This window comes from Pezoporus flaviventris, unplaced genomic scaffold, assembly GCF_033815535.1.
Source record: "Pezoporus flaviventris isolate CSIRO_AGI_PZ_B2104156 unplaced genomic scaffold, CSIRO_AGI_Pfla_v1 ptg000057l, whole genome shotgun sequence".
NCBI lineage: Eukaryota > Metazoa > Chordata > Aves > Psittaciformes > Psittacidae > Pezoporus > Pezoporus flaviventris.
Genome location: NW_026892605.1, coordinates 2,083,122 through 2,100,571, shown reverse-complemented (window position 1 = coordinate 2,100,571; position 17,450 = coordinate 2,083,122).

The following is a 17,450-nucleotide window of genomic DNA, read 5'->3' as shown; positions in this document are numbered from 1 at the left end:
ACTTCCGTCCTTTCTCTCTTGGGCATCCATAGAATCATAGAATAATTAGGGTTGGAAAGGACCTTAAGATCATCCACTTCCAACCCCCCTGCCATGGCCAGGGACACCTTACGCTAAATCATATCACCCAAGGCCTCGTCCAACCTGGTCTTGAACACTGCCAGGGATGGAGCATTCACAACCTCCCTGGGCAACCTATTCCAGTGCCTCACCACCCTAACAGGAAAGAATTTCCTTCTTATATCCAATCTAAACTTCCCTGTTTAAGTTTTAACCCATTACCCCTTGTCCTTGTCACTACAGTCCCTAATGAAGAGTCCCTCCCCAGCATCCTTATAGGCCCCCTTCAGATACAGAAAGGCTGCTATGAGGTCTCCACGCAGCCTTCTCTTCTCCAGACTGAACAGCCCCAACTTCCTCAGCCTGTCTTCATACAGGAGGTGCTCCAGTCCCCTGATCATCCTCGTGGCCCTTCTCTGGACTTGTTCCAACAGTTCCATGTCCTTTTTACATTGAGGACACTAGAACTGCACACAATACTCCAGGTGAGGTCTCATGAGAGCAGAGTAGAGGGGCAGGATCACCTCCTTCAGCCTGCTGGTCACGCTCCTTTTGATGCAGCCCAGGATATGGTTGGCTTTCTGGGCTGCGAGCGCACACTGCCGGCTCATGTTCATTTTCTCATCAACCAACACCCCCAAGTCCTTCTCTGCAGGGCTGCTCTGAATCTCTTCTCTGCCCAACCTGTAGCTGTGCCTGGGATTGCTCCGACCCAGGTGTAGGACCTTGCACTTGGCATGGTTAAACTTCATGAGGTTGGCATCAGCCCACCTCACAAGTGTGTCAAGGTCCCTCTGAATGGCATTCCTTCCCTCCACCGTATCAACCGAACCACACAGCTTGGTGTCATCAGCAAACTTGCTGAGGGCGCACTCAATCCCACTGTCCATGTCAGCGACAAAGATGTTAAACAAGACGGGTCCCAACACCGATCCCTGAGGGACACCACTCATTACTGGTCTCCAGCTGGACATTGAGCCATTGACCACAACTGTTTGTGCAGCCATCTAACCAGTCCTTTATCCACAGGGTGGTCCATCCATCAAATTGATGTCTCTCCAATTTAGAGACAAAATTTATGGTCACTGTTGAAATTTTAGTCTAGATGAGCCCAAAGTATAGTCACCTTTAGGCTAGTTTGAAATTAGAATTATCATTGGTTACTCTGTAGAGCAACTTAACATCAGGTGATCAGCCACACTACCTCCATTTACAGCCACATAACGGAAAGTGCATAAAGATCCCAAGATTCAAGCTTACAGATTTAGGCTGAATAGAGGCAAAATTTTACCTACAACATCCATTTTGATGGAAAGCCCTTTGAAGTCATGCTGGAAAGCAGCCACCGAGTTATACACTCTATATGAAAATGAATACCAAATTCAAAGCTTTCCCTTGCTTCTTTAAAGCTGGACTTAAATCACTCAACATAAATCTCAACTCAATATGAAACAGAACACTGGAAAATTTACTTGCCTGAATGCTGTTGTTAGCAGCCACATAAAAGCACTGGCTAATTGAGTTCTGCTTGTTCCATAGCAAGAGGAGGCCACCTCTGAGTTTTCCACGATGCTTTTGTATGAAACAATATGGAGCGCAGCTAGCAGCTGTTGACACTTCAGACACAACAGCCAGCTAGCGCACTGCCAGACTGTTACATCCTCTTGAGTTTTGGTCATTAGTCCTCCCTTACCATCCCCCTCCAAATTTTCTTCTCCTAGGACCCAGTCATTGCTCAGTTTAACAACATAGCTTTTCCCACGGGGTCACTTACATGAAATATTTATGTAGAAGTGACATTAGCAGCATGCTGGTGGCTACATTTCTATGCTCTGGTCACATCTGAGAGCATACTACTCATTGCCTGCTACAGTATTTTCAGCATGGTCAATTCCTTCTATGCCTTCACCTGGCATTCCACCAGGTTGTGTACTGCTGTCTCACCAGGTTTTGTGATCTCTGTCAACTCTGTAAGGCACAAGCTGCCTGTATTTTGCCTCTTTTTACTGTCAAGCATGTTGTTGGTGATTTATAGGCTTTCCACCTATGTTCCTACTGGTTATGCAAGAATGTTTTCTGTACCTTTTGTATTTACCACCCTCTAAATGTGGACGAATCAGCGTGCACTGCCAATAAAAAGACAGGTATGTAAATCCATACAACCCCTTCAATCATTTCGGTTTAAACAGCAAGCAGTCCCTCTAGTGTCAAAGGAGAGAAGCCCACACAGGTGTTTTGAATTTCTCCTCTCAACAGATGACACTTTACCATAACTTGTGTTTTCCTGACATTTCAGGTGGTACATTTAAGGAAGTGTGAGAATGATTAATAGAAAAGGAAAAAAATACTATAATCTTGGTGGTTTGGTTTTGTTTTGTTTTTAAGATCACTTATTTTCAACAGTTTCCAACTCTCCCTCCCCCAGAAATGTAAAACGAGGAGCTCTTCAGCGCAGCGCATACAAACTGTGAATGCTTGTGCTTGCCCTTACCTTAGCTGCTTTCTGCAGGCGTTGCTCTCGGCTCCGCTTCAGGTCTTTTCCAAATGTTCTCATCCCTTTCTCCCTGAAAGAAACACAGAGGCGCACCACTTCACAAACGCATGCCTCGCAGCTTCTCCTCCCTTACATCACTCTCCACCCCGCCTAGCTCCTTGCAAGGCTTCGCTAGCAGCCCCATGACAAGCTCCCCGGCCGCCCCCACTCCCCGCACAGGGCACCATTACCAGCAGCGAATCCTCATCCCTCCCGCCTGTCCTCCGGTCCGGTTTCTCCAGCTTCCACTCTATCTCCACCGGGGCCGCCAGAGGCAACCGCCGCTGCCGCCTCAGACGTGATGACCTGACCTCCAAGTGGCTCCCTGCGGACGGAGGGGCGCCAGCCGGGATGTGATCGGGTGGCCAGAGCAGGTGTACGGAAGGCAACCTGTGGGAAAGTCCGCTCGCAGCCCCGCCAGCCCGTGCTGCCAGTGCGGCGGTGCCAGCCCCTCCACCACACACCCCGCACCTCTCCTCTCCGGCCGCCGGTGCTCTTTAAGCAACCTGAGACGCGCCCGGCGAGGCGGGAACTCGCGGTCAGCGGCGCGACTCGGCCCGGCCCGGCCCGGCCCGGCCAGGCCCGGCCCGCCGGCGGGACGGAGCGCGCCCGGGCTGCGCGGCGGCGCCAAGGAGCGGCGGCGGGCGGCGGCAAAGGAGTCCGTCGCGGCGGGTCCCTCAGCCCCTGCGCGGGGGGAGCGGGGCAGTGGCCGGTGCCAAACGGTCCTAGCTCCTCCCGGGCACGGACAGGCCCCTGGACCGGCACCCCAGCGGCTGCTTCCCGCCGCGCCGGGGCGGTGGGTCACCTCCACAGGGCTGCCTCGGCCCCAGCCCGGGGAGCGGAGCGGGGCAGCTTCGGCGCACTCCACGGGCAAAACCCCTCACGTCGGTTGTGTTCTTACCGAGGGTTTTGCGGACGGTGAGGAGCCGGACAAGGGCACCCAGCAGCGGACTCGCAGGGAGGCCTGGGAAGCATTGTCTAGCTGAGGTGACTGGGTCCGGCTGTCTGAAAACGGGGCTAGGCAGAGACCTAAAGCAGTGCGCCGCATCTCTGCACTCTGTGGTGACGGCCAAGGCTTCCAGAAACAAAACCGGGCAGAACCTAACCACCGCCATCACTCAACCTGCGATCGCTTGCTTCAATGTGATGGGCAAAGGCACAAGTCGTAGGGGGAAATGTGGACAATTAATTTGTCCCAGCAGATTAAGTTGCTTACGTGTGGTTTATGGAGTGCAGGTAACAGGGGTATTGCGCACACCTTAGGCACTCGTGTCACCCGAGAAAACTGGAGTTGGCAGGAAATAAGTTGAACGTGGGTTTTGTGTTTTTGTCACAAGATAAGGTTTTGTTAAATCCAAAGAGCTAGGAAGTGAAAAGATGAGTTACCACAACATACACCTCCTTTTTTTTTCTTTTTTTTTTTTTCCCAAAAAATAAGTTCAGAACCATTCTTTTTTCAGCCCTTGTTACAGTTTCAAAATTTTGAGTGATGGTTTTCAAGTGACAGAAGCTGAGGGACAAGCAGCTTGTAAAAAAGAAAAAGCTTTTCGTCTTTCTAGCTTTTGGATCTGAGAATGAACATTAAAAGTGTTATCTTTTTACAGTAAGGATCAGACTGCCACTTTTAAAAATGTGCTCAAAGTTATTTTCACTTAAGGTTTCAGGAATATAAGAGAGATTTTTCTGACTTTTAGTTGGAAATGTATCATTTGAACAACAACAACAAAAAATCTTCTGGAAAAATCCAATAGAATCATGGAATAGTTAGGGTTGGAAAGGACCTTAAGATCTTCTCATGAATAGTCCCATTTCTGACTCATTACTATTTCTACAGCTGCTGCGTACATCACATCTGAAAAAGGGCATCATGTAAGCAAGACGGAGGAGATTATTGATGCTTGAGTTACAGGCAATACTTAAATATCAGATGATAGACCTGTTTTGGCACATCAAAATTAGACTATTTCAAAAGTGCCATTTTATTATCTCATGTCGTACTGGTAAGGACGCAGCTAAGCAAAATCAGGACGCGAAGTGTCTGAGTCACTCAACTCCACCTTAAAGCTTTCCGTAAAGCAAACAACACGTAAGGCATTCATTGCTAGAGTACTGCCACAAAGGATTGTTTGCAGTGCTTCAGTTGTTCGTTTAACTGAATACGAGCTCTTCCTACAAGACTACCGTTCACAGCCAACCAGCAGTTACCCTCCCTAACAGCAGATGCTGGCATGCATGGCAAAGCCAGCTGACTTTAATACTCAATGAATTAACAATGCTCAGGCAAAGTATATTGAGCCGTTGCGTATCAGACCAGTGTCTGGGCCTCTTAACGAAGCTTTTGATGGCACTGAAAACTTAATTTCAGATGAGCAAACCTGTAATCACACAGTTTGTTCGACAGTGGTCGAAACAGTGGTTCGAAAGAGGTCACAGTCTGAGAGCTATATGGTTGTAAACTAGAATTAGGATTAATTAATGCCGAGTAAGCCGTTAAAGAGTAAATAACATGATGCACTGCAATTGGTGTTACAATCAGGGATTCCTGTCTGTGAACCTTATGCATGCATACATCAGGAACGCATTACAAGAAAAGATTTGGAGGCTTTTCTGTAAAATGTCTGAATACTGATTAGCAAGTAAAAAACATGCCAAGACATTATGTTTGTTAGTAGCTTTAAAGTAAATAGATCCCTAAATGAAGTCATTGGTAAATAAAATCCAGAAATAAGCAGAAGTGGGAAAATCTGAGTTGCTTTATGTTTGCTAAGGAGGATGACTTGGATTTTGAGGCAGGTATTACACAACACACCAAGGATATCCTTAAAGCTCTTGTCTTCACTTGAAGCACCTCGTACTCTGGAAATGATGTGGTAGATAAAACCTCTGTCATTTAAAAATTGAAACTGAAATTTAGACAATGGACTTTTGTTTTAGAAAAGCTTTCCACAGATAAGCATATCTCTTCTGAAATGCTTCCAGCATCTCACTAACATGTGTCTCTTCACAGTGAAATGAAAAGTTCATCTCGATCAAGTGTCTTCATTTCTTTCTCACTTCGTTTCTTTCTTATTTTAGGCTCCTCATTATAGAACCGATGCAGGCAATTGCTCAGTTATTTCACTTACACACTAGAAATGGGAGTGAATTTTTGTAGCTCACTGTAAAAATACTCCCAAACACTATGTAGGAACCATGTAGTTTGTCCTTGCTGGCAGCAGATGGTGCTGATACGTTGTTGCTTGGTACATTCTTGAAAGCTGGCATGCAGGTTCTCAATCCCATAGTAACTTTTTGGGTTTTTCTCCTTTGTTATCCCCAAAGTCTTTTGATACCAATTTTTCAGAAGAAGCAGCCTTCAGAATTTTTCAAGCTGAAATACCAGTTTATAGTTTGAAGGTGGGATCTGGACATCAGTTACAAGCCTCCCAAATGTTATCAGGTTATTAAGCACTAACTGAAATAACACATTTCAGAAAAAGCTGGATTCATCACATCCAGACTGCTAACCAAGGACCGCTAAAAATTGTAAGCCCCAGGTGTTCGGAACACAATAATGAGGGTGCTCCTTGCCAGATAATTGCTGACAAGAGGTGATGCTAGTTTTCACCAAATTCTGGCAAGTAGAGGATCACAAGAGCTGGTCATAGAAAATTGTCTTAAAATTAGTAGATGACAGCTTGTCTCCATGTCAGAGAAAGAGGTAAGCAAAACTGCTCTTTAGATTTTGTTGCACCTCCATACCATAATTTCCCATGGAAATAAGTCTCTGGTTTCACTTAAAAAAACTGCTATTTAGGGAATGTCAGACAATATTTTCAACTATGCTATATAATGGTTGGCCTCTCTAAACAACTGACAATAGTAGTAGATTTATAAAAGGGAGCTTTGCCTCTCAAGTGTTTCTAAGTGCAACAGAAAGCAGAGAAAGGGAGGGGAAGGAAAGAATCAGGAAAGGGAAGGTACTCAGTTCATATGGCTGTTTTCATCACATCATTTCACACTGCAACTAACAACCATTGTTTAGACTCCAGTATGAAATATTATTGCCCAGACAACTGGAATATTCTGGCAGTGAAACACAGCTTCATTTTAGCTGTAAAAACACATTAGTAAGATGTCTTTCAGAGGACGATGAGAGAAAAAAGTTCCTGATTCTTCTCTGGGGATTACCTTAAGCCATGCACTTAACATCTCAGTCTGCTAGTTTGCTCATCAGGCATCTCCCATTTCAGATACCTTTGCCAGCACAGGAAAGGGGTTGTGAGTGTGTGGGAAGTGAGCTGTAGAAATGACTGTCCACTATTTATCCTCAGATGAACACTTCAGACATTAAGAAAAGTTGCATCTACACAAAAAAGTGAGAAAATAAATTAAAAACCCTGTAACTGTCCCTTATGTGCTACGTTCTGTCACTGCAAGTATGCTGCACTATGCGGATAGACTGACACTTAAGAGGTGAAGACTGTCTGTATATTTTTCTGACTTTTACCATTTATCCACACCTTCCCCTCCACCTAAACTTTTTTATATTTCCAATGTTAAATTCAGCACTAATTACAAGCGTTGTTGTCAGGCATGTGTAAGTAGATGAAGGATCAGTTTATCTCAGGAAAGAATTTGGGTCAGCCATCAGTTTCTGGCTTATAATAGGTTTTTATTGGTTTAAAAACAGGGTGGGGGAAAGGGAGGAGAAAAAAATAAAACAAGTGTACCAAGGAATAAGTGCATTTGAATATATTATATGACTTTTCATGTAATATACTGTTTAACATGACCTTCAGCTTTCATAAAACAGTAGTGCACTCTAGTAATTGCCTGGTTTTGCTGCTCAGTGGGCAGACCAAGACCTATGCTGCTTGTCCCAGGCCTTTCTGCTAAGTTTCTGTCTTCGGTGTTCACCTCCTTTATCTGTGCACATTAAGAATCCATTTCAGCACACCACTGCTGCAAAGAATGTCTCATTTAAGGCTTCAAACACCTTGGAATCCCATGGTGGCTTTGGGGTCTGCAGAACATAGAGCTACAATTTGTTTACCCTGGTTAAACTCCAACCCAACAACAGAACCTCTGCGTTCCTTGCCAGCTGCCAACTGTGTGCTTAAATAATAGTTCTTCTTGGAATCCTGAGAGTCTGGATTGACAAACTATCAAAATGCCACTCAGATGTGGTGCTTTCCAAAGCTTCTCTAGCAGCTTCCACTGTTACCACATTACTTATATTACTATACCAAACTGCTGTTATTGTAAAATTATCAAAAAGTAATTATGGCATTGAATAATTATGAACTGTAACTGTATCCAAAGCTTCAGACATCTGTTGTAGACAATTCTTGGAGGTGGTCTTGGAGACAGGTCAAGGCTTCTAACATTCTTTCCTGGGTATACAGGATATAAACCTAAAAAAGCACCTGTCACCTCTTTTTGCAAATATGTTTCAATCTAGTAATTGCTGACAGGTCCAGCTCCATCAGCTGAGAAGTTCTGTTGCACCTCCACACCATTATTTCCCATGGAAACAGTTCTCTGGTTTCACTTCAGAAAACTAACATTCAGGGAATGTTAGACAATATTTTCAATCTAGTTGAAAATTTTCAATATAGTTGAAACCCATAAGCTAAGTTTTTTATTAAATTGTATTTTGGTAGGTTGTTTGGTTTGTTTGGTTTTGTTGTTTGGTTTTGTTTTGTTTCTCTGTTGGGTACTACACTCTTCAAAAACAGGTCTGTAGTTACACCCAGATAATATCCCTCACTATTGAGATAGTAACTTCAGCAAACCAGTGGTTTACGCAGTTTCTAGATGACATAGGTTAATTCATCATTCGTATTCTAAGAGTGTGTTCATTCAGTTAAGCACTTTAAAAGCTTCATGAATCAAAGATAGGCAGTTTGTGCCTAACTTCATGGTAGATATTCATCTATTTCAACTCTTCCACCTTCTTAAGCTTTTAAAACCCTTTCTTCATATTCAGGTCACAGATACGGGTCAAATCATCTTTGTCCACCCATAATCTGTGAAATTCTCTTCTTTCACAGCAGATACAAGTCCATTCCAGCTTTTCTTCTCAGAGGCAGTGTGACTCTCCAGTCCTGCAAGGGTCTTAGATTTCTGAGCCCACCCAAAGACCAACTGAGACAAAGGGGACTCTGAATTTTGCTAGAAGATATAAATTTGGCAACAAAAGAAAAGAGAAGAACACAACACAAACATACATACAAATGGAACTATGCTGAGGACTATCAGATCTACCAAGAATAAAATGCTAGAAAATATTTATCAATAAATAGATCTGTAGTTATTTTATTATTCACGTATTATTTGTAGCCTCATCTCTTCCTTTCCTCTTAATTTTGTTGAAATGCACTTGTTCTGCATTGCACACCCCAGAACATCCTGGAGCATGTGTTTGTTACTGTGATAATGTGAATATATATTTGATAGCTATTACATTTCTGAAGAATACTCTATAGAGGTGTTGGGTACACACCTCTTATCACCTATGCAGTCATCCACAGAAAAACAACCATGTTAAGGAAATACAGGTATCTTCTCATAAGAAAAGAAATAACTTAATCAGAGCTTTTAGAAAGCTGAGCAGTGGTACATCACAGGTTAAATAGTGACTTTGTACCACTCTTTACCTCTCACTACAAAAAATTGTGCAAAATGCCCCAAGGATACAAACAACTGTAGGAAACTTTTGTCTGTTAATTTCTACCCAAGATCCACCTAAGTTAGGGAATTATAAAGCTGCTTCTTAGTTGGTGGACAATGAAGACCCATGAAAGTATAACAACATAGACTACTTTCAAGAGAAAACTCTTTGCAGGCATGTAAACTTTTCAGGCATTTGACATCAACCTATATTAATAAACGGAACTCTTTTTCAGGAGTCATTTAAAGTTAAAAGTTCCAACACTTGAAGTAGAGAACTAATCTGCTGGGTTTCAGCAAGTGTAAGTGGTATAGTTTTTTTTATTACACGCCTCAGGATGGCTACTTCAAACAGCAGTGAAGTACTGAAATGCAAAACAGTAGAATCATGATCTCTAGAAACGTCACTGTAGAAAACCTCCCTTCTCTTAAAGCTTCCTACTTAAATCTTCAAGAAACTAATATATCAAATCCTGTGGGATCCACACCTTACCACACAAACCATACAAGCGGAACCATCACATCTATTACATGACTAGGCCTAAGTAAGGCAGTCCTGCAAAAGTCACTAAGTCAATTTGCATATTTAAGGTTAAGTGGAGGTACTAGTGTTTACAGACCTCAGGCCACAGAGTCCTCTCATGTGCCCCAGCACCAGCTCAACCATTGCCTATGAAAGCTGGGACAGCTTTCAGTAAAAGGTATTGTCGTGGTTTAAACCCAGTCAGGTAATTCGTTCGCTCACTTCCCCCTCTTTCTTGCCCTCCCCCTGCTTCCGGAGGGACAGAGAGGAGAATCGAAAAGAATGCAACTCCCACGGGTTGAGATAAGAACAGTTTAGTAACTAAGGTATAACACAAATCACTACTGCTACCACCAATGATAATAATGATGAAGGAAATAACAAGGGAAGAGAATACAACACCTCAGCACCAGCCGACCGATAACTTGCCCCCCTCAGCCTGACCAAGCACCGACCGATACCTCCTCCAACCCTGCAGTCTCCCAGCCCTTCCGGCTAACTCCCAGTTACATCCTGGGCATGACGTGCTGTGGTATGGAATACCTCTTTGGTCAGTTTGGGTCAGGTGTCCTGTCTCTGCTTCCTCCTGGCTTCCCCTCCTCCCTGGCAGAGCATGAGGCTCACAAAGTCCTTGGCCAAACCAAAACATCGCTATCAGCTCTGTTCCCGAGCTGAAAGTCAAAACACTGCACTGCACCAGCTACCAAGAAGGAGAAACATGACTGCTACTGCTGAACCCAGGACATTATCCACCCCTTATTCCATACCATTCACGTCATGCCCAGATCCCACATTTTCAATATACCATCACTCTTATCTCAGTGCACTCTTATCTTAGTGCATGGACCAGTCCCTATAAAGCTGCTGAGTCCATCTGGTCCATGATGTCAGGCTCCATCTCTTGTAACAGTCTTCCAGAGCAGGAGAGACTGTGTGCAGTGTTCACACTCGTGAATAACCTGGGCAATAGTGTCCATTGCTAAGTCCACCCCTCGATCATGACTCCATCTCTATGTTGCATCTCTGCTCTGATGGCCTGAAGTGCCATGGGCCCACCAGGCTCAAAATAATTCACTGTCCCCTTCAGCAGTTTCTGCAGCTTGTTGCTGAGGACTCCATACAGCTGCCTTCCATCTCCGATGCTTCCAAAGCACTGGAGGGGCCCAGTGGACTAGATACTTGCCCATACTGTCCCACACACCCTGCCACTCATGACTGTCCAGCCTTGGGGAAAATCTCCTGGTCCTCCTACATCCTTGTCTAACCCCAGACAAGACCCAAACCTGACTCTGCTTAACTTTTGAGATCAGACAAAATGGTTGTGGGTAGAACACAGTCTGTGTGTGTGTGCCAACATGCTGATCCCCATCACAATCAGCAGGCAGGTCCCAAGGGTACCCAAAGGCCATTCACAACCTTCAGAACTCTCAAACGATGCTGCTGTACTTGTCACTGGGGCTGGTGTAGCTGCTGTACTTGTCACTGGGGCTGGTGTAGCTGCTGTACTTGTCACTGGGGCTGGTGTAGCTGCTGTGCTTGCCGGCTCTCCCACCACCGGCTTCTCTTTTCCTGAGTCCAGCTCTTCCTCCTCTGCCTTGCCGGGAAATGCTGCGTGGTCTCCTGCATCCTCTTGGGGCTCGGCAGGCGGCTTCCGGGGGATGCTCTCGGCCGTCGCGGGGCTCGGCTCGGCCGCGGGGCTGGGCTCCTCCGCGGGGCTCGGCTCCTCCGCCGCCTTCTCCCGCTGCTCGGCAGCCGCCTCCTTCCTCTCCTCGACCGCCCCGACCTCCTCCACCGGCAGCCGTCCCCTCGCGGCCTCCGGCCCCGCTCCCGCCGCCGCTTGGTCCCCGGGGCCGCTCTCCCGGGCCGCTTCAGCAGCCGCCGGCTCCCGGGGCCGCTCCCCCTCGGCTCCCCGCAGCCTCACGAAGATGGAGAGTAGGGTGAGGGCCAGGACGGTGAAGAGCAGCCGGACGGCCAGGTACAAGTCCACGGCCACGTCCGTCCCGCCCTGCTGCTGGAGCGCGCCCGTATTACAAGCCATTGCCATAAAGCACAGTGAGACAAGAACTTTAGCCCAGGCCCCACACTTGATAAACACTAACACAGCAAATACCGGCTCTAAGTAAGTTACAACATTCTGAAACTGTGAGATCAACAAGAACAACTCTGAGAGCCAATAAATCAGCATTGTGACGAGTGACTATTAATCCAGTCAGATCTGTCGTTATCTCAACCCTTTGTGCCCCACGTTGGGCACCAAAAAGAACTGTCGTGGTTTAAACCCAGTCAGGTAATTCGTTCGCTCACTTCCCCCTCTTTCTTGCCCTCCCCCTGCTCCCGGAGGGACAGAGAGGAGAATCGAAAAGAATGCAACTCCCACGGGTTGAGATAAGAACAGTTTAGTAACTAAGGTATAACACAAATCACTACTGCTACCACCAACGATAATAATGATAAAGGAAATAACAAGGGAAGAGAATACAACACCTCAGCACCAGCCGACCGATAACTTGCCCCCCTCAGCCCGACCAAGCTCCGACCGATACCTCCTCCAACCCTGCTGTCTCACAGCCCTTCCGGCTAACTCCCAGTTACATCCTGGGCATGACGTGCTGTGGTATGGAATACCTCTTTGGTCAGTTTGGGTCAGGTGTCCTGTCTCTGCTTCCTCCTGGCTTCCCCTCCTCCCTGGCAGAGCATGAGGCTCACAAAGTCCTTGGCCAAACCAAAACATCATTGTTATCAGCTCTGTTCCCGAGCTGAAAGTCAAAACACTGCACTGCACCAGCTACCAAGAAGGAGAAACATGACTGCTACTGCTGAACCCAGGACAGGTATACACAACTAAAAATCAGGGGGAAATGCAAACAGACACATTGGTCCTGAATGCCAGGTACATGCTTATGACAAAAAAACACATTCACAGAGACAACTGTATGAGTCAAATGCAGTGTTTTGGTAATGCCCTTCAACTCCAAGGAAGGAATCAAAGATCAGGAGAGAAGAGGTGGCTCCATACACTGGCAGCCACATGTGGTTTTACACACACCTGCAGAAGCACCTCTTTCATCACCTAACCCAGGACACTGTTAGGAGGACCTGCCAGTATTGAATGGCAGTACACCAGTACATCTGACCAACTACAGAGCACTCCTGGCAGCTCAGAGCACAGGTGGAGCCAGTGCTTGACTTTCTGCCCTTTGATGAGTACACACACCATTGCATGTTCAGGTTGCCTACACAGAGCCAGAGCAGGGAAAAAGAAATGTATCTTGGAGCAGATAAAACACCAAGAAAACGTCCACCGCAAAGTGATGAGTCCAGGAGTCCTGCATCCCAAACTGAGGCATTGCAGTGCCTCAACCTTCACTGGGTTATTACCTCCACACATAACACTGACACTTGGACACTGGTTGTCAGGTGTGTGGTTGTGTTTTGAAGCATGGATTGCTATGATGAGGTCTTTTCCCAGTGGATTTGTAAAAGCACTTGTGAGCTGTGACTGCCTCTATTTATTATATTGAAATACAACCTTGTGGCTAGTGATTTTCTTCTCATTTGCCTCTAACTTCTGCCTTCACCTTTTTTACCTTGACTGTAAGTACTACTGCTAATATTTCTTGCTTGTGTGTCATCTCCCATTGTACTTGGTTTTTGTTCCTCAGTTTTAGTATTTTCTTTTTGAAAAATCTTGAATATGAGCATTGAAAGCCAGTGCAAATCCCTCAGTACTTTTCTCCACATCCTAGTTTGTTTCACTCTTGGTTGTCATTGAAGAACTTCTTCATGTCAAAATCACTTCTAAATCTAGCCCTTATATATTTACTGAAATGTAAACATAATTGACAAGCATTCATTATCTTGAAATTACGACTTACTTGCTAATTTGCACTGTAGTGAATGCTAGTAAAATGCCCCATGGTTACACAGGCATATTTGCTTTGTGATAAAGCATACCTGGAAGTGTTTTGTTTAAACAAAGTCATTTGATTAGATTATGGGGCAGTTTTCAAAAGCATCCGACACCCCTAACGTTCATTCAGCCCAATAACTCTTTCCATACATGGCTTAAAGCTTGGGAGAAGGTGAATCATATGAAACAGAAAACCTTACTTGTTTATCTAGGAGAACATAGGCTATTCCACAGGTGCTGCTGGAGTTGCACATTGTTTTCAACCAAGGCTTCTTCTGTAATAGCAGATGGGTGAAGGCTTTGGCAAACAAGCAGACAAAATTCAGGACTAAAACTTCTAGTTCCCCTGTAGATGGATCTCCTAGTTAGCGGCAAGCATTCAGGTCTGATATCTGTTTGCTGGCCTTTGTTTATTTTATTGAAGCAAGACAGACCAATGTGCTTGCTTACTTGTTGAGCCTGAGAAGTTCATGCCTTCCCATCCTCTGTAGCATGATTCAAAGCCTACAGAAGAGAGCAACAGCTCCTTTTGTTGTTTTGAAGGGGCTGTGGCAAATATGAACAACCCAGAAAAAATACTAGAGAACTTCCAAAGAGATTAAATTGGAACATGGGGATTTCCAAGATAATATCTTAGTAACTAATGATGAAGTAATTTTTTCATTATCTTCAGGCTTAACCTCAGATGCTGAATGTGTGCTAACGTGTATTAAAGAATGTGTTGGAGGTCAGAACTTGCTCCTTTGCACAATAATTTGGAAAGCCTTTCCAAAGGTCCACATCTCTATTTCTTCTACCTTAGCTGTTTTTTAAACTCTCCTGTGAGAGGTTGGTCAGGATCAATGTTCCTTGCACTGACATCCTGGCCATGTAAGACATTCTAAACATGTCCAGAAGGGTTCACCAAATGCTAGAAAAACCTTTGAAAAAAAAAAGCTTAAAAACTGCTGCAAAGGGAAAGAATGCATTCAGAAGAAATACCATATTTAATGCATTAGGTAAGTATCTTGTTTTCCTCCCGTAAATATTTGACCAGGAAATTCTGTGAGTTTTCTGCCACCAAGAAAGTCACACAACATAAGCCAAAAGGACATCCTTCCAAAAAAGACACTTCCAAAAGACTGAGTTTACAAAGCATGCAGCACAACAGGACTCTGCTTTCATGTCTCTGGGTACTTTTGAACTACCAACATAGTACAAGGCAACTAAGCAAGCAGACTTTAAGAAGGGAGGAAGAAGGGGAAGGATAAAATACCAAGGTTTTTTTTTTTGTGTGTAGAATTTGAACTTAATGTATGCATTGACCAGCAGTAGCACTGTTTAGTGTATTTTGCAACTAGGGACTTAATAAACCAAATTAAAGCTTAGCTTGTAGAACTGTGTTCATCTCTAATTCAGTGTGAGTACATAAAGCTGTATCTCTCTGTCTCAACTGCTGTGTAGATACCCATTGACATCATAATATAGGAGCTCTCTTTCCTTGTTGAAAAGAGGCAAATTTAAGGCTATTACCCTTGCCAGTGCGCACTTGGGAGCAAGTCTGAATGAAGAAATAGGTTCCATGCTTAGTTCTAAAAGTCACACCAGCAATACTTGTGCTTTTTCTTTTACCACCTAAATCTGTGACCCAGTTTGCATTCATTAATTGTTTTATCATCCTGGATATTCTATCAGTGAGTTGATAATTTCCTTCTTCCTCTGAAAAGCTGCTTTCATAGGAAACTAGTTGCAGACTGAGAAACAGTATCTTGAGTGATGAAGATTATTTCTAATCAGGCCTTCTACGTCAGGAAAAAGCAAGTGAGGTGCATGTTCAACAGAATCCTATGCTGGGAGATTTGTTGGGTATTTTCTGGTCAAGCTGAAAAAAATCTCAAAATTGTGGTAAATGAGACTAAAATTACAAATACGGGCCCAGATGTTCATTGAGGAGCAGTTGTTTTGTGGTGTTGCCAACATTCCCATGTACCTCCAAAGTCAGTTTGTAGTCTGGCTGATCCCAGGGCTGCAGCCCAGTCTAAGGAACAGAAGGGAGCACCTGTACATGGATAAGGTTGTGATTCACACATTGTTGCAACATTTTTGTCCCCTTTGAAAGTCCATGATTTTGAAGTTTTCATGGTTCGAATTTTGAAAAACTACATGAGGGGGGTGGAACTAGATGATCTTTAAGGTGCATCCCAACCCAAACCTTTCTAAGACACCATGAAAACAGAAGAGAGAAACTCCACATTTGAGTCTAGCATTGTTTTGTATTTTTGAAGAGCTTGTATTTCATCCAGGAAGAAAACCATATACAGGTGAGATTAACTTCACCTGTTTGATGGCTCCACACATGCCAGAAGCTGCAATTTAAACTTCATAACTTTGAATGTCTGTCCTTTGTTAGGCACTTGTTCAAATGCATTCATAAGGTCTCAGGGTCTATGTTGCAACTGTTGACTGAAAGAGGGTAACAATATACCGAGGTGTGTCTTTGGTACAATAAACAGATTAATCTGGCTAAATGGAGAGAGTTTAGGTCTGTAACATAATTTTTTATCACTTTATTTAAACAGCTGTATACTGTTCAGTAAATTGTAAGGAATGCTTTTGCACTGTAGTTTTGACATATTAAATATATTTTCTTACAGTAAAAAATCACCTTATATAATATTAATGACTATTAATACACATCAATAGAACTTTGATTATATGAAGTTACCTCTCAGTTGTCTCCTGCAACCACTCAATTGCGATGGTAGTGGAAATGGACTTCAGTTTCCCATCTCTCCATTGAGCTAAAAGAAGGTAAATCACAGGTAGTAAATTTGCTAATTCATGTTGCTTTTGTTGCCAGAATAGACAGCTGCACAGCTGCAAAAGAAACAGAAAAGAAATCCCAAAGGAGCTATGATTCAAAGTAAAATTGTTTGGATGACACACAGTGGAAAGTAATCAGAGATCCAGAGGCTGCAATGTCTGAGCACCTGCTAAACAAATAAAAATAATCCTTCTAGTTCTGGGCATTTAGAAAAATAACCAAATGTTTTCAGTCAGCTTCTTTTCTGGCAACTTATTCCTGTGCTTGACCTTTTTCTTCCTAAATCAAAGTTGTGTAAGAGTTCATACAAAAGTAACAGCATAGTATTTATGAATACTTTCTGCAGGTTCACAGTTCTTGTAGGTGTTGATTTTGGCCTTAACTCAAAACCCCAAAATGAGAAGTAAAAAGATTTAATACTGAGGATGCTGAATCCATTGCTTACAGGGAATTCTACTCATGGCAATCATTTCATGTAAAACAAAATGATCTTAGCTAGAGATCTTGATTCCACCTGCTCTGAGTTTCAGTCAAATTTAAAAGGGATTTTTCTGTGTTATGTAAAGAATTGTACATATCATTCTATTTAACTATTTCAAAAGGCAGTGCTGAAATTCAAGGGCTAAAACTAAGGTGACAGTTGTACACTACTTCAGTTTTAACACCATATAATTCATACTGAAAACACTAGTAAGCTTCACAGTTGGCAGATATTTCACCTTTTTTTTTTTTTCTTACCACAACATTTAACTGTACCACCATGCTGGGGTTGTAAGGCTTGGAAGGAAGAGCCATGAGTTGATTATGGGTTTATAGTGTCCAAACCACCAGTTCTGGGTCTGTTCTGCTCCATGGTGTGAGAACACAACATGGTGAGATGACCGAAAAGCAAGCAGAGTAGGCTGCCTGAGACTAACCACAAGCACAAAGGGACTGAAAGCCCAGAAATAAAGGGAAAACCTTTCCT